The sequence below is a fragment of the Strix aluco genome, chromosome 5 (assembly GCF_031877795.1).
Source record: "Strix aluco isolate bStrAlu1 chromosome 5, bStrAlu1.hap1, whole genome shotgun sequence".
NCBI lineage: Eukaryota > Metazoa > Chordata > Aves > Strigiformes > Strigidae > Strix > Strix aluco.
The window spans coordinates 17,437,939-17,447,600 of record NC_133935.1 but is presented as its reverse complement, the minus strand read 5'-3'; the positions used below and the strand labels follow the sequence as shown (position 1 = coordinate 17,447,600).

At 44.6% G+C, this 9,662-nt stretch overlaps 1 long non-coding RNA gene across 1 annotated transcript; it reads left to right on the top strand.

Annotated features, from left to right (window-relative positions):
• Positions 1-1,114: 1,114 nt before the first annotated feature.
• Positions 1,115-6,734, top strand: LOC141923720 (uncharacterized). The gene is made up of 4 exons (XR_012623385.1): positions 1,115-1,243; positions 2,495-2,593; positions 3,991-5,154; positions 6,571-6,734. It is a non-coding gene; the product is annotated as an uncharacterized LOC141923720 (long non-coding RNA).
• Positions 6,735-9,662: the final 2,928 nt, after the last annotated feature.

The following is a 9,662-nucleotide window of genomic DNA, read 5'->3' as shown; positions in this document are numbered from 1 at the left end:
TGGAGAGCTGCTTACCCAGGACATGTTGTCAGCCTGTACACATCTGGGACGTCAAGATTCAAGTCCTTCTTCAACTGGTGTAAGTTGAGGTCTTTATTTTTTTAGCATGTATGGGCAACTTCTGTTCTTTTGAAGGGAAAATTAGAGCAAAGCATTCCCAGATCTTTCCAATACAGATGCTTCAATCCCACCAGCAGGCTGTTGTGGAACCTTTGGTGGACATGGCTGTCCAGAACAAGTCTGGTGCTTGTTTGGTGTTGAGGCATATCAGTTCACCCAGCTGTGATCAGTTTTCTTTAACAGCAAAAAAAACCCACACCCAGAAAAATCCTCACTAACAATTAGGAAATAATTCCAGAGAAATGTGGACTTCCAGTGGTGGATCCATTCCCTGGGCTGGGGCCTGCAACAAGTATAGAACTGCTGGTGGACCCATGCAGGAAGCCCAGGAGGGAGGAAAGTGGCTGGTCAACCCTGGTGTCCTGATCCTGGCATACAGCCTGCAGTATGAGGGTCAACACTTCTGTGGAGGCTTTCTAATTGATGAAAAATGGCCCTGGGAAAGCTTGTCCTCTGCCCCCCACCCCACCCCAAACTGCTGATGTCTGTATTATGTCTCTGGACCCCCATTATGTACTTACTGTCCTCAATTAGGCTGAGGTGCCATGTGTTTCTGTTGAACCTTCATCTCTGTTGTACGTAGGCACTCATGACTGTGGCATGGGTCTCGAATGTTTCATCAAACTAGTTATACAGCCCAGATCCATAGCTTCAATGTAAGCTCTATCTGTGTTGGGGTCTGGTTCCTAAGAAGGTGAGCAACTGACTCACCTCTGGACACCTTTTGTTAATCATAACAGCAGCAAATCTTTGGAGGTACGAATCAAAGTTCTCTGTCAGCACTGCACAAGAAGCACTGATACCTCAACTAGGATTCCCAAAAGTGTCCCTGGATGTAAGGCTATAAGTCCTGAAGCATGAGCGGTGTTTGACAGCTAATGTTACAAGGGAACTTTGGACTCTTCCTGTTGTCTGAACTAGGGGGCTTTTTAGACTGAAAAATGTGTTTGTTTTCCTCCTTCTTTGGCCAGTGCTCAGACAGAACAGTTCTGGGGAAAAAATGCGTGTTGCCAAATGTGAAGGATGATGCTTGTGTAAGCTGTGCACACACACTGTGGCTTTGGTGGGTTTCCTTTCAGAAATGACCTGGCACTCCTGGAGCTGCAGAAACCCATTGAACCAGGTACTGTTTAGAGCCCCACCATATTCAGCTGTGCTGGGGTTAATGATTATAATAAGGCTCTGACATGGGGCACAGTGTTCAGTAAGTGTGTGCGAAGGTGGATGGGAGCAAAATGAACAGTGAGCCTTCAGGGAGGCTTGCTTCCTATTACCTGGTTAAAATACAGCATGAGAGCTAGGAATACTTCTGCTGTTGTCAACAGGCTTTGAATCAGGCCTTCCAAGCAGACTTGCCTGTGGCTTTAAGGCATAAGTGTAGGCTAGACATGATCTAGAGAATAGCAAAGATCACCTATTCTACCTGTCTTCCCAACCTGTCACAGCTGTAGTATGACCATTAAAGTTAATGAGCCAAAAATAAGCATTTGTGTCCCAAGGGAGCTGTTCTTATTTTTTTCTCCATAAGGATTGGTATGCACAGCACTAATATGATATACACCTCTGTGCAGGTAGCAAAGCAATGTCTGAGATAGCACGGGCTGAAATTTAAAGAAAAAGGTTTTAAGTAGCCTGTACCCTTTGTCTAAACCACAGAATATTCTTGTTGGAGGAATATTTTGCTGCAGTATGTGATTTAGATTTTATACAATAAAGTGCAAACTTGGTTGCACATAACAAACTGGATGGAGTAACTTGGGGCAGGACTTGGGGGAAAGGAAGGGGGAGAACTGAAGACAAATGTTTAGCAGTGGGGAAATGTGATCTAACTAGAGCCACTGCACAAGAACAGAGCGTGTGAGTAAGGAGGTTATATAAGCATATGGATCTTGCCATGTCCTGTTAATAGTATCCACAAAGAAAATGCCACAGTCCTTCCAAGAACCACCTAACTACATGCACTGATGACGGGAGGCTTCTGCACTCAAGGAGTGAGGTCCTGGGGCAAACTGGTCTGAGGAAGATGTCTTCCCTAAACCCTCTGAATCTGTGCCTCTTTGGAGGGTCTGCAGGGTCTCCTCTCTCATCTTCTTAGAAATAGCCTTCAAGAGATGTTCACTTCAACTGTGCTGTGGTATTAGGAGAAAGCTAGATTTGACTCATTAAAACAGCACTCTCAGGCATCTGTCAAGTACAGCAAGGGAACATGTACATTATTAAAGCTCCATCTCATCTGTTTTGCAGTCTCATTATGGGATATTTGGAGGGAAGGGGAAATGAAGCAATGAGTTGAGGCAAGGAAAGCAGGGGGCTGACAGAAGTAAGAGCAGGAAAGCTGTACCTGGTGTCGACGGGAATTTGCTTTCCCACACAGGCAGTTCTGTGGCAACAACTTACTTACCAGGCAGTGGGGAGGAAGCAAGCACTGCTGCAAGATGCTTAACAACAGGATGGGAAGAGACAGGAGCTGGCAGTAAGTACGGGTTACTCTGATATGAAAGAGCACCTATGACATATCGAGGGCAGTGATAGATCAGACTGAGGGCAGTGCCAGGAGAGCCTAGATGTTGCCTGCAGTATGTGAAATGTTTTCCAGGTAGGAGCCAGGCTGCCTTTTCTGTCAGAAAGCTGCTGCTTTGGGAAGGGCAAAGCCAAAGAGGAGGCTAAGCGAAGGGAAATGAACTTGAGGGAGATGAGATTACTCTCATGGTGTCTCAATGCCTGGGGCCTCTGGCCCATGTCACACCTGCTGCTCAGTATCAAGGTCACCTCCTGGTGACAGTGTCTCCTTGGGACAGCTCAGTGGCTGGGCAGGTGAAGATGAAGATGTTCCTCCCATCTTCAAACTGAAGACAGCTGTACCACCCCCTCATTCAAAATAGCCACTTGCCCCTCTGCCATGAGATGTGGGGTATATTTGCCTGAATGCAGCTGACACAGAGCTTGTCTGCATCCCATCAGACTGGCCCTTAGCCAAAGTCTAGCACAGATAGCAGCAAGGAAGCACCCTACTAGCTGGCTGGAGGTTCACCTGAGAAAGCTGGCAGGGTGATGACAGACTTGGGGATGCTGCCAGAAGGTTTGCGAGTGCTCATCTGTGCCCTGCAAGAAGCTTTGATCCCTGGTGGTGTGCTGCCTTTGCTCTCTCTTAGGGGCTTGCCCCAACCCTTCTGGTCTTTTGATGACCTCTCCGAGAGACAAGGGAGAGGTATGGGAATTACAGGGCTTAATATATCATGCACACTTTTGACTGGTGACTGCCACCCTGTTACTGCTCCTGGATTATGGTCTTGGTTTCCCCTGCCAACTGGACACCTCCAGCTTCAGAAAGCACTGCTCCAAGCTGCACTGACTGCAAAAGCCAAGGTGGCTCCATACAACTGTCTGGGGAGAGACTTCTTCTCCTGAAGCATGTGAAATATTGTTTTGTGTAATACTAGATAACATACATGCAAAGGGAAGTAATCCCCAGGCTGGGGTCTGCCCCCAAAAGTGCATTGAAGGGCTACCAGGAGCAGTTACAGGGCTGTGACTCCTACCTCTGCAGCCTCCCTGATTCTGTTGCTTCTCCCAGAGGAAGAACTGGCTGCCAGGCCCCAACAAGCAGAGATCTCTCTCCTCTCCCACAAGGCCTGTGTGAGCAACTGGGGACAAAATACTGAAGAGACCAACATCTGCAGGAGAGCTGTGGGGACAGGTTTTTGCACAGTATGTAACTGACAGGGTGGGAATGCTGCACTGCACACAACCAGAACCCAAAGCCATGCCATCCTCTAGCTTCCTAGATTTGGATGTTTTTGACGTTGCTGATAGGTGATAACACTTTGCTTTCTCATTCTCTCCCCTTCCTCTTTTCTTTCTATCTTTCAGGGAGACTCTGGGTGGTCACTGATTTGTCAGATTGATGGGCATCACAAGCTGGTTGGTATTGCAAGCTGGGGCCATGACAAGCGCTGTTCAGAGTCACCAGTAGTCTACATGCCTCTACAGTGTTTCTGTCTACAGACACTGGATTTCATCAGTCACAAACCAAAATGTTTGATTAACTTGAACAGGAACTTTTCAGGTTTTTGTGTATTTTTCCTCAATAAAAGGGTTGTGGTGTAGATTGGGTAAACATTTGTGATTCAGGTCACCTTCCGGCACACCCCTCCTCTTCGGAAGTTCAAACTTCAGCACTCAGCTTCAGAAACCCTCTTTTTACTGCGGCAAAGCTTGTGATGCTGTAGTGCTGATATAAATTCCGTTCCTGAAAAGTGCCTAAGAAATACTATCCTTCTGTGTTTGGGTAAATGTTTAGTGTCAAGTCCTTTACACAGCTGGTACTCATCTGTCAAAATAAAATTGGTACCCTCTGTTCATCTCAAATAACCTGATTTACCAGGGGAAGTAGCTGCTGCAGCAGCAGGGATAGTTAAGATGGACTGCTGCAGCAGCAGTGTTACTTTGCTGAAAAGGAAGTGATCTGGAATTTGGTGTAATGGCTCATCCATTGTAAATAAACCTTCACGTTTCAGAGAGATTTATCTATGCCGAGCTCTTAGCCTTGTCTGTCATATTAGAAAGGCCATACTGACACAGTTCCATTTGCCAGAAGCTTGCTTTATTGTTAGAAAGGAAAGGGTTCAAATATACTTTTTTGAGGAAGGGAAAAGTGGTGTCTGACTTATCTAAAGCTTTCTATGAGCTGGTCGCTAAAAACTAGGCCTGGAAGCAAAGCATATTTGTGAAGAAGGGTGTTAATGCTCAGCCCTATCAGCATGTATCAGTGAATTACAAGCCAGGAAACCTCTGCCTCCATCCATCTCCTCTGGTTTCAGCACTATTGTGCACTACATACTCATCTGTCCTTTAAACAGACAATAGCCAGCTCTTTTCCTTCTCTGTGCTCTATACAGGAGTCCACTCAAATATGGAAATACAAACACAGGAGTGTTTGTGATGAGACAGCTTCATGGCTATTGTCTAGCCAAGTGAACTTGGCAACCAAAATGGCTGAAGAACTACAGCCTGCCCTTACACCAGGTCATTCAGGTACAATAGTTTAATAAATCAAAACTTGACTTACCTAATACTAGTGTCTCTGTTGCTTAAAAGAAACCCTTCTCTTTTCTATCCCTATCCCATGATGCTTTTGGAAAGAAAACCTCATATTCTAGCACAATTCAGAAAACATCAGTCAATCTTTACAAAAATAATAGTTCCCCTGAACTAGCAGAGCTGTAAATTGCAGTATTTTGTCCGGCTGCTGTTGCTGATGACTGACTTGTCATGTTATAACTAACTTTAAAAAACTGCTCTGCCATCATGACAGCAAATATGTTGTGGGTTTTGGCTCAAAGATGTGATTTCCCCAGTGTGTCTTCTGCTGTGCAACCAGAGCAGCTTAGGGTTTGTAATTCAGAGCTGTAAGACCAAGGAAGCTTCCTATTGTGAAAATGTGTGAGACATTAGGTGAATGACATACTCACTGAGACCTTCAAAGATGTGGGGGTAGGACAGGTCACCATGTCTATTCTTGGTGGCAGGGAGCTAGGGAGAAGGAAACCTGTTCCCAGGACTCCTGACCTGCCAGTAACCACTTCTTATCCAAAAAGAGGACGTGCTGCCCAGTGAAGTGACAGCCTCATCCTAGGCATGGTCCTGCCCATGCTTTGGCAGACTGGCAGAGCTACAGGGTACAACCAGGCTCTGGGCCACGTTTGCGGCACCAGGAACTTCTGGCCCGCCATGTGGAATTTCATATCTTAAATTTCACTGGGAGAAGAGTGTTACGAAAGCTTTTGTTAAAGCTGAAGAGAAGCAATTAATATTTACTTGATCATTTTTTCTTTACTGACCTAGAAATGGGCAGCCAGGTACTAAGACGGGTAACTACTGACTGGGTAAGGAAAGTGTCACCATATAAAATGACTTGGATTCCATTGCAGAGCTAGAATTGAAATGAATGCGTAGTCAGTATCTGCTGTTTACGCTGTTCCTCGAGATCTGCTGCATGGTCTCCTTTTGGACCATCTGTTTGATGCAGAGACATTCAGTAAGAGAAGAGAGAGCCCCAGTCCAGTGTGAGATGCAGCACTTTGAACAGAGGAGTTTTCTCTTTCCACCTTTTTACAAGCAAGTCTGGCTCTTATATTATAAATATAACCCCCTGGGGGAAAGGAAACAGCAGAACCAAGAATTATTTGCACCTTTTGAAGGCAGAGGCACTGAGATACTGAAGAAGGAGGCACAGATGGTGGGGGAAAGTAGAGTTGCATAATTAGAGCGTGACAAGTAATTCCCAAAAGTGTGGACCCTAACGAGTTCTTTCTCTAGTTCTAGACTTGTTTGAAGCAAAAGCAGATCATAAATTAATCTACACAGCATTGCTTTTTGGGGGAATAGCTTTAGTCTCCAAGATGGTGGCTTTACTACACTGCAAATGTTATTCCTGACTCTTCCCTTCAGAAATACGTCGTGCACAAATCCCACAGGACTGATGTCTTTTCTGCTTAAAGAGGGCACAATAAGTGTATGCTGCACCAGTTGTAACTCTTCTGTGCCCTTTGACCCTATTGCCAACACAGAAATTCAAAATCAGGAGGAAGTTCTCCTGACCACCAACTCCTCCATCAGCCCAAGCTGCAGTTCAAGGTAACCTGGCTTTCTTGTTCCGTGGGCTCTGCGGTTTGTGTACTAAGGCCTGGAGGGAGAGGGAGGGCTCCTGCGTGGCACTAGCTGGAAGCGCTTGAACGCTGTGGGTGAGTTTTTTATAGCACAAGAAATGGGACTATGAAATCCCAGATAGGCTTCTCATTAAAATTTCTCAAGTAGTCGGGAACACAGCATGTCCTGATGCTTCTAGAAATGTCCTTCCATTAGCAGTTACTGCATAAAGCTGATTGTCCTATCAAAGAGGCATGTTCTACTTAATTGCAATGGAGATGTTATCCTGGCTCAGTGTTCTCACTTCATGGATTATTTTTCTGTTTGCTTAAAAGCAGTTTAGCAACAAACCACAAGCTGCTGATTGTACAAGCAATTTATTTTTTTTTTTAATTATAGCAAGTGCTGGTTTAAGATGAGTGGCAAGATGTTTTGTTTGGCTTTTTTTAAGAAAAAAAACAGAAGAAAAAAAGTTTTGATTACTTCCCAGAATAGTTCATGCTTAATGTTGGGACTCAGATTTCTTCCTTTTAATGCTCTAAGTAGCCTGTTGTATTTGTATATGGGCTGAAAGAAGAATCTGTAACATCTGACGTAACTAAAACTTATAAACTAAAAAGCAGATCAGTATATCCTTGAAGCAAAATAGCCTGAACTGGCTCAGAGCTGTGTTTTAGCATCCACATTTCCTTGCGAGAGCCAGTTCTTTATGTGTATGTTTTCTCTGGATACAGAATGAATGTGCCCAGACACAAGGATCGGTTGCTATTTTACTTCTCAAGATATCTACAGGATTTGATCTATGCTTGCTGTACTCTCTGCTCTCCCTTCGTTCAGTGGCACCATTTATATAATTGCTGATTTTCTGATTAAAGTGCAGGAGTACAAGCTGAAAGTTGACACGAGACAGCCAACTCTTTTTAATTGCCTTTAGCTCAACTCTAGCTATAGCACATCTCTTTGAATGCAGCTGACTTGCAAGAAAGTCTGGGAGAGAAATGATGCACTTTTTATTTATGCTTTTTCTCTGGCAAAATTGCTCTGTGAATTTTTATCTCTTAATGGTTTCCCTGACACCTTTTAAAACTGTTTAGCTCTTTACCAAGAGACTATTTTATATGAGACTTGGGCCAGTAAACCATTTCTGTGATCTGGGAAGTGCTATCCTTCCTTCGCAGAGCAATCCATTTTGAAATTAGCTGGGACTGCCTGCTCAAGAAGAACTCACAGTTGCTTGGCAGCTAGACCTGAATGGACCTATTAAATGCCATACTTCTGTAAAAAAAAGCAGCAAAAATCTATTGCTGACTAGCAGGTCCTGAAATTCATGTGTATCAAGAGTAACATAAATAGTTTCAGTGTGTGATTTTTGAGAGAAAAGTGGTCTCTGGCTTAGTAAATACTAACTTCTATCCAGTCTATTGGAAAAGGTGATTATATAAGGTGGAAGTCAGCTGGGGCTTCAGCAGAGCTAGAAGCAACTGGCTTCTCTTCCGTTTAAAATACCTTTTAAAATTGACTGCACTTAGTGATATGTTTGTTAATTGACTTGCTGTGTATTAAGCTATGTCCAGCCTTGTTGTCCTCCCATGTTGTTCCAAAGCCTGGTCTGAAGCTCCAGGTTCTTTCTCTCCCTTATCTAAGGCATCTCATAGAAAGGCTATCACACTATATCACACCATTGATGTACAAGGGAGGTTCAGTCTATGGCAGTTTAGATGGGACTTTGCTGATGCCTCTGACCAGCAAAGTGGAGTTGTGCTAGATGTAAGCACTTTGAATCTCCTGGAAATCAGCATGTTATGGGTAAGTGTCTGCCCACTATGGCAAATTGTAATAGCAGGCTCCTGGCAAGTGATGTGCCGCTTTCCACTGTTTTCAGATAAATGTTGCCAGCATGAACCCTAAGGTATATTTAACTTACATTTGTATATGAGGCTTAGTACTTAGAGGGGGACAGGAGATCTGGGACGCCATAAGGTATGGTGAATAATCCCCAGAAAGAGACACAAGGAGTGTGTGCCATAGACAGAGAATGAGGACTTGTATGTGTAGGCATGACAGCAGGAGCACACCATGCTCTAAAATCATGACAGTCTCCATGTTTAGAGTTGCAAGCAAGAGAGTAGGTTCCAGAAGGGGAGGGCACAGAAGTTTTATTTGGGAGTGAGAGCTCTTAAGCCCTAGCAGCAGGTTGGAGAGTAGAACTAGGTCCTGAAGACTTGCAGTTGGTCATCAGTGAAGATAGTCAATGATAGGTGTCCCAGGGTCCCTAACTATTGCTATTTCCTCCCTTTGTTGCCCTGACCAGGGAGAGGAATACTAGTTAATGGCAACTGCAGATTGTGCTCAAACTGGGTTTCAGATCTTTGTGATACAGAGCTACCCTAAACACTCATGTCAGCACTCGGCACCAGTCCTTATGGCAAACTACATTTCTGCTGTGCTGTGTCCCTAGGACACATTCCCCATCATACTTGAAGGTACCACCAACAGTCGCTGGAAGGAACTGGAAGTGCTCAGGAAACTGGTGCCAGGGCCTTTCCTTTGCTGTGGGCACTGTTAGCATTGTGCAGGTCGGAAAAGTTGCTTATGCTGCCGTGAGTGTAGCACTGCTTGGGACAGCTGATAATGAAACCAATTTGGTGGGAGCTATTCTCATTTTCTGATCAGGAAATGAAAACACTTTGATGGGGGCAGTTTGAGTTGAATTCCTGAGTAATTGTCCCTCTCCTCTCCCAGCAGTTTCTCAGGAAATACAGTTTCTGTGAAAAGCCAGAGGAGTACCTTACTCTACCACTCCCTTCTCTAGTTCAGCTGGAATTCAGTACATTTTCTTCACCAAAGCACTAAATTTAGCAAAAGCATGTGCTGCAGCCTACTCCACCCTTGTA